Here is an 18,779-nt window from a genome sequence, read left to right on the forward strand (position 1 = left end):
TTGCTCAACATTTACCTCCAAACACCCGGGTTACGCCGGGCTGACATACTAGTATATCTATAAAATTGAACGTTTGTGTGTGTGTGTATCTGTGAGTCCGTGTGTCTATGTACATTTCCCTACACAATAATTCTCTCAATTTTTAGTCTACGCACTCGAAATTTTATATACAGGGTACTGAGGATTGGGACAATCTACTTGATCGGTTTTCGGCCATATATTTGGCTTTTAAGGGGTCAAAGTTCAACGATTTGACCTTTGAGAACTCTACCAAACTCCTCCGACAATTTTTGGTCTACACGCGTGAAATTTTACATATAGGTTCCATGGGCATGGACCCAACTTAATAACTTGGTTTGAGCCCAAAACAATAACTGTTAAGGGGTCATTATAGGGGGCAGATTTAAAAGAAATTGACCTCTGTTGTCTCTACCAAATTACTCAGACAATTGCTGGTCTAAACATTTAAAATTTTACATCAATGGTATTCAGAAATATGGCAACATTTTTAATCGGTTGGATTGAAAATTTCAGCTACCAATATATAAGTGTATGTATGTATGTATGTCTATCTGCCTAAAACTTTCGACAGAGGCGGCGAATTTTCACGGATAAGTATCCTTTTGAAGCTCGACCCTTCAGAGGACAAATACCGAACAATTGACTAAAAACTTTTATTTTTTGTCCCCCTCAACTGCGCACTATTTCTACAGCGAGTGGTCGCTTTTTTTCGCCAATATTATCGGAAGGCATTGCCTCTATCCATTGCCTGTCCTTACCTTAACGTACGACACTTCCGGTTTGGCGGTGGTCGTAACAGCACAAACGTCGGGTTTTTCACTATTCTTTTCCTCATTCGCGATACGGGGTCAATCATGCCTTCCTACAATCACTTTTTTTTTTTGTCAACACACACCTCTAAATCCGCGGGCGCAACGCCGGGCTGAATTGCTACTATATATATATATATATATATATATATATATATATATATATATACATATATATATATATATATATATTTGTGCATGCCTGTTTCATTCTGTTATGCATAATACTGTATAACTTCTAAATGGAAATAAGTGCAGCAATTTATTTTAGACTAATAATATACAATTACATAAAATAGTGATAAAAAGAAAAGCACAAAAACAGAACTAAGAAATATTTTCATAGGATTAATCTGGGTAATTTCCTGAGAGAAAGAGAAAGATAGAGCCTGGCAGACAGAGAGACAGACAAAGGGAGGCAAAAGAGTGAGAGAAAGAAGAAGACCGCAGGCTGGGGGATATTAGACGCTTTTGATATTAGGAAAATATTACAGAACTACGAATGGCGCATGACGTAGGATTAAAGTAATGAATTATTTCCTTGTATACTTTTCTCACGTGGACTGCTTCCAGGACAACGTTATACCAGGGGGAATTTACAAGAAGATCTATCAGTCAATTCTCGTTTGCGATTTAAACATTGTAAGCGCTGTCCGAATAACACATATTCTGAAGGACACTTTGAACAAAACAAAATTGAATTTGAATTCAATTCATCGACCGACAAAAATGACGCTAAGCAACCGATTTTGAGATGAACGGAATTCTCTATACTGAAATGTAATTTATCGCCAGAGGAGTGCAGGTGACATGTATTAATAGTTTTTACACCATCGAAACTTGTGTTCGATTGTGCTTCGGAAAAGTAACCGAGCATGTAATAGTGAATATTATAGAAAGAAAAATCATTATTCATTGGTATGATGTGCATCAGAAAAAGCGCAATTTCACCTAACGTAGAAATGTTTATAAATCAGTCGAAGGCTTTTTCAACATATCAACCATATGGTATGAAATGAATGCTCTGCAAACATCCATCACTCATATATGGCTCTAATGCGTGTTTTTGTTTACATGTTTATACACACACACACACACACACACATATATATATATATATATATATATATATATATATATAGGGGATTAGCAAAAGAGTCTAACGAACAGGGTATAGTTTAATGTATTAGTAAATTAATTAATACAATTAAAATAAAACAAATGAAAACAGTGATCATTGTAATGTAGATATATAATAAGCGCGATAGGCATATATGTCCTTGAGATATTTTAATATTGAGTAAGATGATTGATAATTTAAAAATTAAAAATGTTTCATAAGGAAGAACAAACAAAATCAATAGATTGTACGATCGTTTCGGAAACGATGTTTTTATTGTGAGGGACAGTGAATCTTTGACAATAATTCTATGATATAGTTTTTTGAAACAGTCTCCTCATCAGCAAACATATTGGGTGGAGTGTTTTTAAAGACATCAAAAATAAACCTAGCATTTTTTTAAGTAATGCAGATGTATCTTTTAATGGTTCGTCTCCTAAAAGTTGTACGTATCATCGCCGACGCATTAATTTGGTGACTGTAGCTTATGCACCCCTTTTTTTTGGTATCTTTAAGAAAACACCCAATATTTTGTTGATGAGACTTTGTTTCCAAAATCTATACCATGAAATCATTGTCCAAGACTCACTGTCTACCACAATAAAAACATCGTTTCCGAAACGATCGTACAGTTTATTAATTTTGTTTTAATTTCCTTATGAAACAGATTTTTTTAATATTTTTTTATTTTAATTATGAATTATCAATCATCTTACTCGTATATGCATGAGAGGGAAAGAGATAACTAGTAAGATAGAGTAGCATTTTTATCTAACATTTTGTAAGAGGTGGGACTGCTCTTTTGATTAAAATAACATCATATTAAGTGATAAATTTTCCAGAATAAAGGATCACCGTATTGGTTTCACGTAAAAGTGGGATTTGAATTCGCATACCAAGAAAGTCTGCAACACCATGAATCTGACTTTAGCTAAATGTTTTACAATTATACTTGAAATTGAAAAAAAAACAGACGTGCATTAACAATTATTCAGACATTTACGCAATAAAACAAGCGTATAATCTAGACCAAATATTTTGCATCTTACGCTAGTGACATTATTTTCAATATTACACCTTACTTAACAAAGGGATATATTTTTAATCTTGGCTTCTTTTAGGTATTTCAGGCAAATCTTTTAATTGTCAAAATTCATTACTTCCTATAAACATCATTTTTGTAATAAGCATTTAATTTGATGAGATGATTTATTTTTTGATAATCCATGTATCAAGAGGAGAAAATACCACTTTAGTACGCATTGTCACGTTAGAATATTTTGTATTTTACAATACCATTCTGTTTATCCATCATATATACGCATAAATATATATATATATATATATATATATATATATACGTTTACAGAATGTCTTTATATCTCTCTCTTTCCCCATATATATATATATATATATATATATATATATATATATATATATATATATATATATGTGTGTGTATATATATTAGTTCATGAAGTAGATGTACCAAGAATGATTATTTCTTGTTTTGTTTATTGATAATTATTTTAGTATTGATGTATTGAATTATTTTATATTATATATATATATATATATATATATATACATATATATATATATATATATATATATATATGTGGGTGTGTGCCCTGGCTGGCATATACAACTTTATTGCTTTGGTGGTCTCCTCTGTACCTTAGAGAGACAACTAATATATATTTATGTTAAATATAAAATAAATAACATATCTGGTAACAATATACACAAAAAAAAAGAACGAATGCCATATTATTTTGTTTAAGGACATATTTATTCATCAACATTACTCCTATGCCTTAAAACACGTTGAATGACCTCTTGTCAACCAATGATATTAATTGGCGGATTCGAGATGTTATGTAATAGGAAACTTTCAAATTCTTTCTACAAAATTTATTCATCGGACAAAGTGGAACACCTCTTCCTAAAATTTCATCTTTATTATTATACAGAACTGCTTAATCGAGAACAAGGTGGCCATTTTATCGAATTGTCTCCACTAATGGCTTAATGACTTAAGGAAGAATTTCGTAGTTTTGGCTGATTGGGATGGCGCGTTGTTGTGCATAAAAATTAATTTGCGGCGACGCGCTAATAGAAGTTCATCAATCCATGGTGACAAAATGCGTATTTAAAAATAAAATATAAGACTGACTTCTCAGTTTGACACCTCCTGGCACTCGAACTTGTTCAATTAGGTGATCGCAGATTTTGCATCACAAAATATGACACCCTCACCTCCCTGTTGACGACGGAATCGTTGAGGGATAGGGACTCCAAGAGGACTGCAAATTTTGGCCTAGCATCTGGTTTATCAAGAGATGGTCTGGCCTCCTCCGTAGAAAGAACATATTCAAAATTGATTTTCAAGCATTTCTGAACCCAAACCAAACGTGTTCCTTATGACTTTGGTTTGAAACAGGGTTGCTATGTCCTCAATGTTTCTTGCAATTTCGTTTAGGTGATTGTAGTGTGACTTACTGGACAAGGAAGATATTCTGGTCGTGTCAAATATAGCAACACTGCTGTTGCCCGGCTGGTACAGAAGTTGAGGGCGAATTTTCAAACATCACGAGCAGAAACTGATATTCTTGTGTTGTTGTCCTAACTTGCTTGTATGATTGGATTTTCAGAGAATGATAACCATGTTAGTTGACCACTTTCAAGACCTTTGACTCAATTTTCGGGCGATAAACTTCCTTAAAGGCCAGCAAAAACACGCTACTTTTCACTGGGTGTCAATTGACGATTTCTATGCATTTTTAGAGACGTGTACGAAAGAAATACACACTGTAAATTACAAGAAAATTAGAACAAATAATTAAAAAATATATATTTGTTCATATCCACTAAATTCAGGGAAATACCGCACATTGCTCTGTTTGAGCGAAAAAAAATCAAGGAATACTTTAAACAGTCAAGAAGAAAATTTTTGACGATTACACTGGGAACCATTTTTCAGTAACTTTGAGTTGCATTGGATATTTTAACTGATTCTGAAGGAATAGTAGGCGCTGATTTCAAATCTGAAATTAGTTTTACTTATCAAGCTATTGTTTTATGAACTTTAAGGTTAATGTAATCGTAGAAATGTAAACTTTTTAAACCATGTATACGCATTTTCATGTCCACCTATATAAATAGCACATCTACACACACACACACGTGTATATATATATATATATATGTATATATAATATATATATATATATATATATATATATATATATATATATATATAATATATATAAACACCAGTCCAGACTTAAATTCTTCAGATATTTGTGCAACAGAGATGTCTTATAATAGAACACAGAATCAGATCGAGTATGAAGCGATAATGTTTTGATTAAACAGGAAATGAAAAACAAATTTTAAATGAGACAGTTACAGTTGATATTTACTAGATTTTGTTACTTCCGTTTACTTATCCTCTAAAAGGGGCATGCTTTGTGATGTAAACAAGTGTGTCCTAATACATCATAGGCAATGAATGGAAATGCTGGTTTTGTCATAGAAATTTTACTTTAGAACAATTCAAGACATTGCTCAGTGCGTAATTTTTAACATCCTTTATAATGAGTTTTCTTTTTTGCGTTCATTTTTGGCTTTCATAAAGATATATCAGTGTAAAAACAAGCCTGATTGCTTCTGATACATATATGTATGATCCATACTCCAGCGTCATAGACGTAACACATGCTCGTTCGTCAAGCGTGCCTTGTAGGCATATTCTGAAGTTAATCTTGGGGATCAAAATAAGCAATGGGTTTCATTTGTTGTGTGCTACAATTGTGAGGAAATGCATGGAGACTGGACCAAAGGAAAACGCAGCCACTGCCTTTTAGAGTTTGAATTATTAGACGTTAACCCACCAACCAAGACACTGACTGTTATTTCTGCATAGTAAACACATCGGGTGTTGGGAGAAATAAACGACATAAAAGTACGTATCTCTACAGTCCCTCAACCATTTGGTCTGCTCACACTTTAAAGAAGTTCGTGTTTCAGTGTTCAAACATTTGCCTTTATTAGAGGATACATACATTTGATATGATACAGAGTGGCAAGACAGCTCTAACAATCATTTAGCAGGAAGGTGTTTATTGTTGGGGGATTGTTCTTCAGTCCCTGAACATTTCCCCGTTCTTAAGCATCTTCCCCAGGTAGCACTGAATGATTTAGTTCGGGATTCGGGTCGATCAAAGACAACCACGAAGGTATTGGTATCACGATTACAAGGCCGCAATCTTATTGATAACTCTATTAAAGCATCATATTTGAGAAATCGTACCCAGCTTTTTGTGGCCTTCTTTTCAAAAGACAGACAATTTGTTTACTGCAATGATATCCCAGGGCTTCTCAGTGAAGTGAATGTACTTTTCAGCATGATCCTGTTGAATGGGGACTTTTAAGACAGTTCCAAACGCAGCCTAAAATGTGTTCGTTTACATAATCACAATGCTTATGGAGCAGTTCCTGTCGATCACTCAGTGCATTTGCGTGAAAACTATGATGATATGAGATTGGTCATGGAGTCATTAAAAATTAAAGCACAATTGGATCATTTGGGTAGACTTAATATGGTCGACTTTCTTCTCGGAAAATGAAAAGAATTCCCCAAGTGTCCATGCATCCTCTGTATGTTGGAAAGCTAAGCACGTAACACGCATTGGGTCCAGACGAACTGGATCGTTCGTGATAACCTTGAAACCGGCATGGCATATAAAAGACCCAATTGAAAACAAGCATAAGATCATCTTTCCTCCTCTTCACATCAAATTATGTTTGATGAAGCAATTTGTCAAGGCACTATAAACCGAAAGTGAAGGTTTTCAACAGACTTCCACACATTTACCAGGGTTATCATTTGAGAAGACCAAAGCATGTGTGTTTGGTGGCCCAAAGATTCGAACCTTAGTTCGTGATGATCAATGTGGTGTTTAGATGGACGCATGAGAAAAGGCAGCATGGTTATCATGTAGGGCAGTCTTTAAAATCTTCCTTGGAGACAATAAGACGGAGGGCTACAATGAACTTGTGGCCAGAATTTTCATCGTTTTCGTGAACTTGGGCGCAACAAAAAGGACATCAGGCTTCATTTTTGGAACAATTACCTTGATAAGTTCCCTGAAAACCTGGGGACTCTGAGTGACGATCAAGGAGAACGATTCCTCCACCATGGAAGGATGCTAACAAGGGCGCTAGAATTAAACGGGCGATTGCTGAGTACGGCTGGGACAGTAAATGATATTGCCCGGATTGTACACACGCAGAAGTTACGCACGCAAATTACTTCCTGAATAAAATAATCATTCAAATAAATACTGATATTTTTTAAGAGGCCCTATCGAAAATATAGCACAACCAACAATAGTGTAATATACTCTATAATTACATGTAAACATTATGTTGCTTTTTGCCTTAATAAATGGATATTAATGACTTTATGGCCCTTTTAACATCCAATTGAATAAAGGAATTGCGATTTGTTTTGCAATTTCCTCCGATAACAAAATAAATATAATTATCAAATAACGTCACATGTGTAACTTGCAGGCAAAAATCAACTTCAGATTTAAAATTTACAGACTAAAATTGAAGGTGATTATTTTTTAATGCAACAAGATGAGTTTTCAATGTTGTTATTTTTTTAGCGACGTTACTTTATTTTATTATAATGAGAAGCTTTACAGAATACCAGACAAGAGACAAGGATCTTTTATTTGGCATAGACTTAACATAAGTTGCATTTCGTTCAATACAATTTTTAGTATAATGGGGATTAGGCTAGAAAATATAACCTGCACTTATTTTCACACATTAAAAATAATTAATAGAATAAGAGAGATGAATGTGCCGTATGCAAACGAAACAAGCCGTCCGAGCGGATTATTTCTATCATAATCTTTCCTGTGAGAAAGTAAAATTATAACTTTTATTGACTTTCCCAAAACTACAAAGTGGATTCCTTTTTTAAGCTTTTTTAGTTTCGTTCTTTTACCGTTTATTGGATGTGTCTGATTTGTTGTTCTCCGTTAGTATCTCTATGCCAAACAATTCTTTTCTCTCCTACAACTTTTTAAAAATGTAATTGATTAATGTACGAAATGATGATAAAATATAACAATTAATCTTAGTTTTCTGTCTATATTAAAAGGTTCTAGGTAAAAGCAGAGTGTCTCCTGCTGCTCTTATCAAACTTAAAAAAACTTAGTATTAATTTATGCATATTTAATCAATAGAATTCTTGCTCCTACTGTGCCTTCCTTAACAATATAATTTAATACATATTAGTTTAATGTATTTCATGTCAATGTAAATATTGCTGTCATCCCCCTTTCTGGCAACCAATTAATTAATAGAGCAGATAACGTATATGTTCCGTAATGACATCTAGTTCATTACCGTTCAATTTATCCCTTAATATTAGAATTATATTTGTTCAATCTAATCAATCAGGGGACGTGAATTTGTTGACTTCTACTTCTTGTTGAATCGCCTAATAAAATAACTATTTAGATTTATACCAAAGTGACGCAAAATTTATTATCTTATTTTATAATTTTACTTATATTTATTTTATTTATTTATTCCTGGAAAATCTCGAGCCTTTATTCTTTCATCCTACCTCAACATTCTAACAGAACATATGCATATTTTAATATATTCCAGTACATTGCCTCGTGTACTGCCTACCCTATCTAATATACTGAAACATTAATAGGGCGAATAATAAACGCAGAACTGAACATGTTTTCAATTTGTTTTTCTTAATATTAGTTTACTTTGGTATATTTTCGTCGAATTCAATATTATTTATGTACGTTATATTAAATTATCATCATCTGAATATATATCGGACACATCTATTTATATAATAGGGGATGAGGTAATGAAAAACACTTCGCAAAATTTCGTTCGGGGGAATACTGCATTATATTAGGATATTTACATTTAAATATATAATCATAGCAAAGTTATTTTGCTTTGCTGTATTACAGATCCTAACTCTGGTGAACCAGTTAAAAATATCTTGCCACAGCATTCCGAGAAAACAAATCTTACTGCTTGTATTAAATATCGCTGCTAAATAATTCTATATAAAAATTACATATGCATGCCGCTGTGTGTGCATGTGCGATCGTTGTACATATGAACGTAGAAAACATTTAATATTGGAAAACGTGAGATGGGATTCGATATTCTGGTTATAAAACAATAAAAAAGAGAAAAGATGCAAATACATTAACGAAATACGGGAAACGCAGCAACATAAAACGTTGCAAACTATGAGAATATTCACAGATGGAATATTTCAAAGCTTATCTTGTATTTTACATGGATTGTTAAAATTACCGCTCCCAAAAATGATATTGAAGCATGAATATAAAATATAAGGAATGCCCATGAGATTCCTCTTCTCTAATTATTATTATTATTATAAAACAGATTATTTTAGAATTCTTAATATATTTTAGGATGTTAGAATTTAGTTCACTTTAGATATATCTGGAATTGTTAAATGTATGCCGATTTGAAGAGTGGTCAATTCCTGCAGGAGACAAAACAGAGAGAATTTGCTAATCCCTAATCCTTTTAGTATATAACTGGGATTTTGTAAATGTGAGGATCCGTTGTTTGTTTTTGTTTTAGGGCTTATTAACTCTCTTCAGGTTATTTAATTTCGAATCCAGTGATTTTGAAAACAATTTTTTTAATAGAATATATTTTAGTATTTTTCAAGTCAGTTTCTATGTAACCTATTGATGAAACCCTAACGGGTACTACCACTCCGGGTCAGAGTGGACCTGTAAGCAATGACAATTACAGAGTGGCTCCACACTTCCCGGCGTCGAAAGTTGGGGGCCCCACCATTGGATATATTTTAAGGTCATATCAAGGACAAAGAATATAAGAGGATAACGATAATAACTATTTAGAATATGCCATTTCCATAGATTAACCAATGCTTATCCCATATATATAAATGTCAGTGGTGATGCTTCAATTTTGGACTTGGTGAATATGGTGTCCAGTCAGTCATGTATGAAAGCATATTAGATATTTTTCAGTGTTATCAACATATGCTTTACATAAAAACCATGACTTTCATATGCTGAAGTTGATACCCACTTGAACTAAGGATTTGAGACGATGCCCTTTGCCTCTGAAGTACACTATTATTCTCCTGGGCACTAAAGTACTTGTTTTTATGACATTTCACTACTTGTCTGTTTTAGACTTGATATCAATATGAAATGCATACTTCTGCGCACCAATGCCAAACCCTTTTGGTTCATAGCCACCACGTCCTTTTATACGGCAACATTTACACGGTCACCTATGTAAGTACTAAACAATAAGAAACCAAAAGAAGTATAAGAGAGATTAAATGTAATAAACATGTCAAAAATCGCACAATTGTGAATCAAACCGACTATACGTGAATATAGCTATTGATACGTAAGTTTTTTTTCATTCATTTTGTATATTTAAGTTAAACAAATATGAGTAAACCATATACAGAGTTTACGAAAAAAAACACACACATCCCATCATATTTAAAAGGCATCAATACCTGTGATCGTTTATTTAACTATATAAAAAGTGTAAAAAAAAATAATCTCGACAATTATATGAATGCCACATTGGCTGTGAGATTGTTCCTCATATGAAACGGTTTAACAGATATTCCTTAAAATTTACATAACTTTAATGTATAAGTCTCGGAGTGATGCTAGTTAATTTTTTTTGCAGAATAGTCCTGATACTTACCTATAATTAAAAATCGAAATGGTTATTTATATTTATCTATCATCACTAAACCCATCTCTTCCATATCGTGGCTAAGTAACAATGTTAGAACAACGGGCCGTGAAAATTCTACACTGGGAAGGCTGAAAGCGTGGGTTTTGTTTTGTATGTGGTCTGTAAGTTCAAACTCCGACGTAAATTTCTTTTTTTTTTTTCGTAAACTGCAAAGAATATTTTTTTGAAAATTTACGTGTTTTATAGCAGTGCAAAAGTAAAGTATGTTTTTGTTTTTGAACGTCTCTAAAAGAAGCAACTGATCCTGAAGAAATTGCAAAAGAGTCTACACAAATATTTAGTAAACATGTGATTCAATGGTCGCTTATATGTCGATTTAAGAAAACCTAGGCCTTAACAACCAAGTACAATAATATGCCCTGCAACATAAGGATTTTTTCGACAGAGTTGACTAATTGTAGAAAAATAAAGCGACTATCACATAAATTCGTACAACGGATAGCTAGTCGATGTTAATCCGATGGTTAGTTTCGCATACGGTTCAAGAAATAATAGCCTCCAAAAGCTCACCAAAGTAGTCAGTTTTGTGTTGGAAAAATAGCTTCTAAGGGGAAAAGACAGAGAAATTGGAGTTTTACTGGCACGTTGCAGCCACTGTGTAGGAGCTACGTTGATCAATAAGGTGTCAACATAACCGGGATTTCCTAAAATAAATTTAGGAGTAGAAGAAAGAAAGAAATATTGGAATTTTGAAAAATACAGATCCAAATATGCATGAAAAAGGTACCAAAGCAACCCCCCGTGCAAGGCAGGGTAATACTGCTAGTAGGCTTATAAATGCTTACTCTATTGCATAAATAGCTTGCAGATAGTTATTACTTAAAACGGCATTTCATCTTGAAAAATATGTGTTTATATTTGTTTTGGTTTATATACCATTTGATTGAGATTACACTTGTTGAATGTTGAAATAATGAAAAATGTCATTGGTTCTCTGGAAAAAAGGAGTGTGGACTTGTAAATTCACTTTTGTCCATTCTTCTGTTTGTCTGTCCGAACTTTTTTAAATAACTACGCCTTGGGATTTCTTGAAAATGTGCACACACATTAAACATGTTATGATTAAAAAAGGTAACTGAACGAGTTTTCTGTGAAAACTTCGGTTGCCCCACAACGGGTGTCTTTCGGGTTAAAATGGCTAAAATGTACACTTCTGTGCTTACTAAAAAAATGATGGCTTAGGTTTTTATAAAACTTTCTGAAAAGTTGTAACTAACTGATTCCTATATAATTTTGTTTGTCTATTCTTCTAAATAACTTTTGGGTTTTCCCCAGAGGCTCTTTTAGAGCTAATAAAAACACTCCATTTTTGGCACTATTTTACCATATTTGTCAAAAGTTTCCTTTGTATGTTTTACGTGGTGTTAAGCCCCAATTTAAATATGTTAAGTCCTTGGGAACTTTTGTGGCAAAATGAGGAGCAAATGATGGACTTTATGATGACATTTATGCTAATACCTTAAACTGCACCGTTTGTTCATTTTCACCAGGATTTTACGTCACCTGGGGACTTTTGTGTCTAAATGGGGGGATGTTGAACTTAGTCATTTTCTATGTCTAGTTCACTGTGCACTCATAGGGATCTATCCATGCTTCACTCGTGTCTAAGAAATTCAATAGTTAAACCCATAACTTGCGCGAATCCAGCCGTAGTTTTATATAACATTTTAATTGAAATTAGGCAGGAAAAATGAAACATGTTTTAGTTTAATATAGTGCGTGGGAGAAAAAAATCATATACAAAAAAGTATAATGTATTATGATTAACGGACATCGCATAGCTTTACTCGTGTATACAAAAAAAACATAAGGACGTATAATTTACAAGTGAAACTAAAAATTTAAGCGCAATGTATTATTAAAGTTGAGTCTAAAACGAAGAATTACCGCGGACTTTCTGTTATGTACGTTCTAAGAATTGCATCCGGAAGAACACAACATTTGTTCCTGTATTATTGCTAATCTATAAACTAATATTATTATAAAGAGAACATTCCCATGTTGTAATTCGAAAATATTTCTTTATCTAAATAACTTATTCTTTTGTGTAATTTTTGACGAAAACATCAGTCATTACTCTGTCTTGAATTGTAAGTTAATATCGTTTAAGTTATTCTGCAATGGAAATACTGCCGAGAGAGTAGAAATGAAAAAAACTTGCATATATTAATGGAAGCGATTTTAACATCAGCTAAATACAATTGGATTATACGTAGACTGTTTTAATTGTGATACTGATCAAATAATTAGGAAAAACACTGATTCTACTAAATAAATTTATTTATAAATTCATAAATGAATGATTTAATGCTAATGACACACGTTAGAAATATACCATCTAAATAATAGATGATTAAAAAGCGGAAAGTAAAGATGCTAAAGGAAGAACGTGTGCCTTAAATGGCATTGAAAATAGAATAAATAAAATTATAATATTTTTTAAATGAATAGGTATGACACAACAAAGAAAGCAAAGAGTAGATATGAAAAAATATTAGCAATAATGCGACTAAGTATATTCAGTAGGCTATGAATAAAACAGGTACTATAATCGATATATCATAAATAAAAGAATAACAAAAAAGGTCAAAGAAGTAAAAAAAAAAATGAAAAAAACACTTGGCGATATATACCAAAATGCGATAGAGAAAAGTTAAAGTTTACGAAATTTAAGTATTGAGTATGCGAGCAACGTATTAGGAAAAAAAATAGAATGCCATGACAGAATAATATATAAGAGGTAAAACCATAGAAAATACTAAGAACAATAACTAAGAAAGGCAGAAACCTGAATTTTATATAAGAAATGAATTAAATATTTTTGGCAGTAGCAAAGTTAGGACCATTATTTCCACGCGATTTATAATAATTGTAATTGTCAGATTCATCACTTAATAGGTACGAAAATGTAAGATTATATATAAAGAGAGAGAGAGAGAGAGAGAGTGAAAGAGGGGGAGATAGAGAGATTAATAGAAAAAAAGTGAGTGAGAGAGAGAGACCGAGTCATATAGATAATAATAGAGATATGTATGTTTTATTTCTTCTATAATTATTTTAATGCAGCGAGAACAATGAGAAAGTCGTAATCAGATTGAATTACAAAAGTTAAAGACAATAATGGCAATTATGTTGGACGAAAGCTGCCTTGTTGCAATGCCTGGCTTGATGCCTAAGATGAATTAAAAGGAAAAAAAGAAAAAGCGGGCATATCTATTAATATATTACACACACACCTTTGTGGCCTCGGGCCAAGATCAACGTGTAGTATCTGTTCCGCCAGATGCAGCAAGCAAAGACCATTGCCCTTGCGGCAATTTTCTGGTTTATGTAGGGGCAACCCTACATACCAGGCCGTAAATCACTACCCAGCTTCCATTTCCCACCTCTCGGGAGTTGGTCCCCTTTTCCCTTCCCCCTCTCCTTCTCTCTCTCTCTCTCTCTCTCTCTCTCTCTCTCTCTCTCTCTCTCTTCACAGTAAAACACGACCTTGTGCAGAATTCGCTCAGTGGGGAAGTAAATAAATAAAGACCCCCACATATATATATATATATATATATATATATATATATATATATATATATATATATATATATATATATATATTACGGTTTTTTATATTATATTGTTGTAATATGAACAAGTACATTGTGCGTTTAAGCATTGCAGTATCACTTTAAAAAAGAAATATGAATATTAACAGCTTAAAATTTGACTAGCATTAAAAACATGATACTGGGGAGTAAATGAGGATCAAAGAATTATTATCACTACCAATACATTTATTATTATCGAAATCAGTGAAATCGGTGATTTCTCAATCTAATATGTCGATTTCCTCTAGCTTAATCACCCTCCCCGAATTGCATTTATACACCACTGTAGATAACCTGTTGATATTAAAAAAAAATTTTTTTATACAATTGCTTGAATGAAAATTCAAAACACTAAGGTCAATATCGTCGTTCAAGTGAGCTGTTAATAGAAAACAATCATTTCGAACTTGCACTAGACTGGTCAAATAGCTTATCGTTTATTTATACGCTGGAGCAGTCTGCTTTTTGCAGTGATCTTTTTTTTTCATCATATAGTGACTGTATATGACGACACGTTCGCCAGGCAAAGATAATAGTTTTATGAAAACCGTAATAAAAATGTTATGATTGAATTTATTTTTGAGCACTGCTTTTAAAGAAACTATCCATGATATGCATAACATTTTATAGTCAGCCGGGAAGCAGCTCATTCATACTGTGTTACACAGATAAACAGTTTTAATAAAATGAAAACTTTGCTTATGGAATGTACAACCATGTTCAATACATATAAAGAATAAGAAGAACTGTTGTTAGTTGTAGCTAGTCGGGTGTTTGCCGCGAATGATTACAGGGGCGGTGGCATAGATTTATAATGACTCGAGCACTTGGCATATAAATATCAAGATAGCAGTGGAGTCTCTCAAGGTCTCGTTTTTTTTTTAAAATAAAAGTATAGAGCAGAAAAAAAAAGCTAATCAAATTACAAATCAGTTTTTTTGCCCCGCAGAGGCAATTACAGCTAATCTGATCGACCTCCTCCAAGATATAGCAACAGTGATTCATCCCAGGATATATTCGGCTGTCGTATATGTGGTGGATTGTAGAATAAACCAGCCATGTTCCCGGTTACCATTGCAACAGATTTCATGCATGTGTTCGGAAAAATGGGAACTTTTAGGGGTATCGGAATCTGAAAAATTATAGTCTAATTTCCGATTTCAAACCGATCTTTTAAAATTAAAAAAATATGAAACAAGCACAAATTGTATTTGTTTAATATAAAATGTTGTTCCTTTACAGATGTGTAAATATTTACAACAAAAGGTTGAGAGGGCCGACAGAATGGGTTATAAATCTTATTTACATATTTAACATTGATTCACAGAGTTTAATTAATTTTATTTATTGGTCATGTATATTGGCCATGCCTATTGCCTTTGTAATCGTTTAGCATCTATTTGTAAAATGAATCCCAATCGGAGGAAGTTCATATGAGTATTGACAAGTTTTAAATGCTCATAGCGGGAAGGGGGGGTAAAATTTTGTTGGCGCCAGCTGTACATTAGGGTGGTAGTCATAGGCTTCTTCAGAAATAATTTATAAGTTTTATGGCAGTTTTTCGGACGCAAAAAATCCTAAGGCACTCCAAACCTAATTTAATTTGTTTTTCTTATTTTTTATTGTATGCAAAGTAAATATATTATCATTCAATTACGTATTTTTATCACAGATTAAAAAACAAAAAAAATATTCGCACCTATTTGATTAATGGCCATAGGGTGTCTATTAGGGACTTCGTACTTTGGCACCAATGATTTTACATTCTTTGCATTTTTTATGGCGCTAGTCTTTCCTGATCACCAAATCCTTTGAAATATGTCATGTGTTCTTATATTTCGCTTGGTATTGACAGAAGTGTAAATAAAGATGAAATCTCAAAAGTTTTACAAAACTTTGGAAAAGCAAACATTGAGACGTTTGTTAACTAAAAAAAACAAAACAAAATAAAGCATTCAGTTACATGTAAAATGCCCTAAACATATGGGATTCTACTTTTAAGGGGTCTATTCGTGAGTTCACTGAAACGTTATTTTAGAGTTTAGAAATGGGGTTCAGTTCTGCATACAATGTAAACTGATCCCATTTCGATGCATTATAACTTTTTAAGCAGTTAAGTAATTTTCACCACTAATTCTAAAGCCAATCAGCAAAATCATAAAATCATATGTAATTGCTATATTTTTCGTATTGCCAACCGCACTTAGGGTTAACTGTAGGAAACTAGCGTGTGTTTTATGACTTTTAACAATCTATATATCTATAAAAGTGAACGGGTCTGTGTGAGTCTGTGTACATTTCCCTACGCAATAACATTGTCAATTTTTAGTCTACAGACTCGAAATTTGATATACAGGCTACTGAGATTTTGGAAAATCGATATGATCGGTTTTTGGCCAGAAATTTTGCGATTAATGGGTCAAAGTATAATGGGTTGCCCTTTGAGAACTCTAGCAAATCACTCCGACAATTTTTGGTCTACGGACTTGAAATTTTAGATATAGGTTTGTTAGACAGGGATCTAACTTAATAACTTGATTTGAGCCCAAAACAATAAATTTTAAGGGGCCATACTACAGGTTAATTTTTTTAAAAATTGACCTCTCCGGTCTCTTCCAAATTACTCAGACAATTTCTGGTCTAAATATTTGAATTTTTACAAAAAAGGGTATTCAGAGATAGGGCAAGCTATTTCATCTGTTTTGGTCGGAAATTTTTAGTTACCAATATATAAATGTATGTATGTATGTATGTTTTCATGTCTGCCTTTAACTTTAAATAGAGGCGACGGATTTTATCAAAATCAGTATCGTTTTAAAGTTCGACCTTTCATACAACAAATATCAATAAATTCCCTAAAAAAATAATATTTTCCCCTTCAACTACTCACTTTTCTTCAGGGGGGGGGTCACTTTTTTCGCCGATATTTTTGAAAGCTCCTTTAGATGCTCTATCCTTAAATAAAAAAAAAAATGTCGCATCCGGTAAGGCGGTGTTCGAAACAGCAGAAACGTTAGGTTTAACCCTGTTCTGTTCCTCCTTTGCGGTACGGGTTCGAGCCTGCCTTCCTAATCCCACTTTTTTTTTTTGCTTAACATACACATCCAAACACCCGGGCAACGCCGGGCTTAAATGCGAGTACTATATATTAGTTAGATAGGGTGTGGTATTTATTTTGTATGTCACGCATACATCCGAGTAACTGTTTAAGTATACATCCCCATTTCTTATAATAAATAATTTTACCGATAATTCTTCATAAGTTTTCGTTTTGGTTTCGATTACAGTTGATGACACTAAATACATTTATTTTCTGATAAGTAATTTTACCAATAATTTTCCATAAGTTTCGGTTTCGGTTTAAATTATATTTGATGCCACTTAAGTCATTTATTTTTCTGGTAGCTGAAAAACTCATAGCCGGAAAACCGTTCCTTTTTGCTAGGTTTGATGGCCCCTTATTGAATAAATATCGACGGAAACCCATTTTCTCATTGCCTCTGAAAGAAATATTGTTTTTGAAGACAACTACGCACCCACATAATATTAATATTTAAGTCTTGTTTGAAACTCTTGTTTAAAAAAAAATAGACTTGATCAGAGAGTTAAGACACGGACAACGAAACCATATATTTATTTTAAAAAATAGGTTAGTTTTAACACTTTATGTTATTATTACAAAACAAAAATAAAAGAAAGAAAACACTTACGTATTATCAAAGTAATTATTTTATATAGAATAATTAATTTTGTTTAAACAATTCTTGTGTTATTACGAAACAAAGAAATAGAAAACACGGTACTTATGTATATTTGATATCGTGCTGAAATAATAGGGTTATTATTTCGAAAGCCATTCTGAACATAGGGACTGGAGGGAATCGTGTAAATTCATTTTGTGAGGACTTCTGCAGTATGCAGACGGTGGCTATTGTTAGGGGGGGCAATAACTGCAATTTCTTCTTGGTCAAATATGCAGCAAATAAATAACAATATTTTTTTCCGAACAAAAAAATATTTGAAAACCAAAACATTTATTGCATAAAATATATCAATATATAATTGTAAAAACATTTATTTAAAAGTCTGCATAAGAAAATATAATTTTAATAAAACAACAATGGACTTTAACGAAGTATAATAGCTTCTTTTTTTGTTTTTTTCGAACAAATAAATAATTAAATGAAACATCAGGGGGGATTAAAGCAACTTTCAAGGGTCAACAACAAATAATAAATTAAAATGCGACAGTTTAATTAAACGTACCAGACAAGATGGCCGCCGTCCGCATACTGCATACGTGCTATTTCTTGTTTCGTGAATACAAAACGTATTAAATTAAAATTAATTTTTCAATTTAAAATATTTGTTTTATTATTT

Source organism: Euprymna scolopes, chromosome 3 (assembly GCF_053919585.1).
Source record: "Euprymna scolopes isolate OS-2025 chromosome 3, ASM5391958v1, whole genome shotgun sequence".
Taxonomy (NCBI): Eukaryota; Metazoa; Mollusca; class Cephalopoda; order Sepiida; family Sepiolidae; genus Euprymna; species Euprymna scolopes.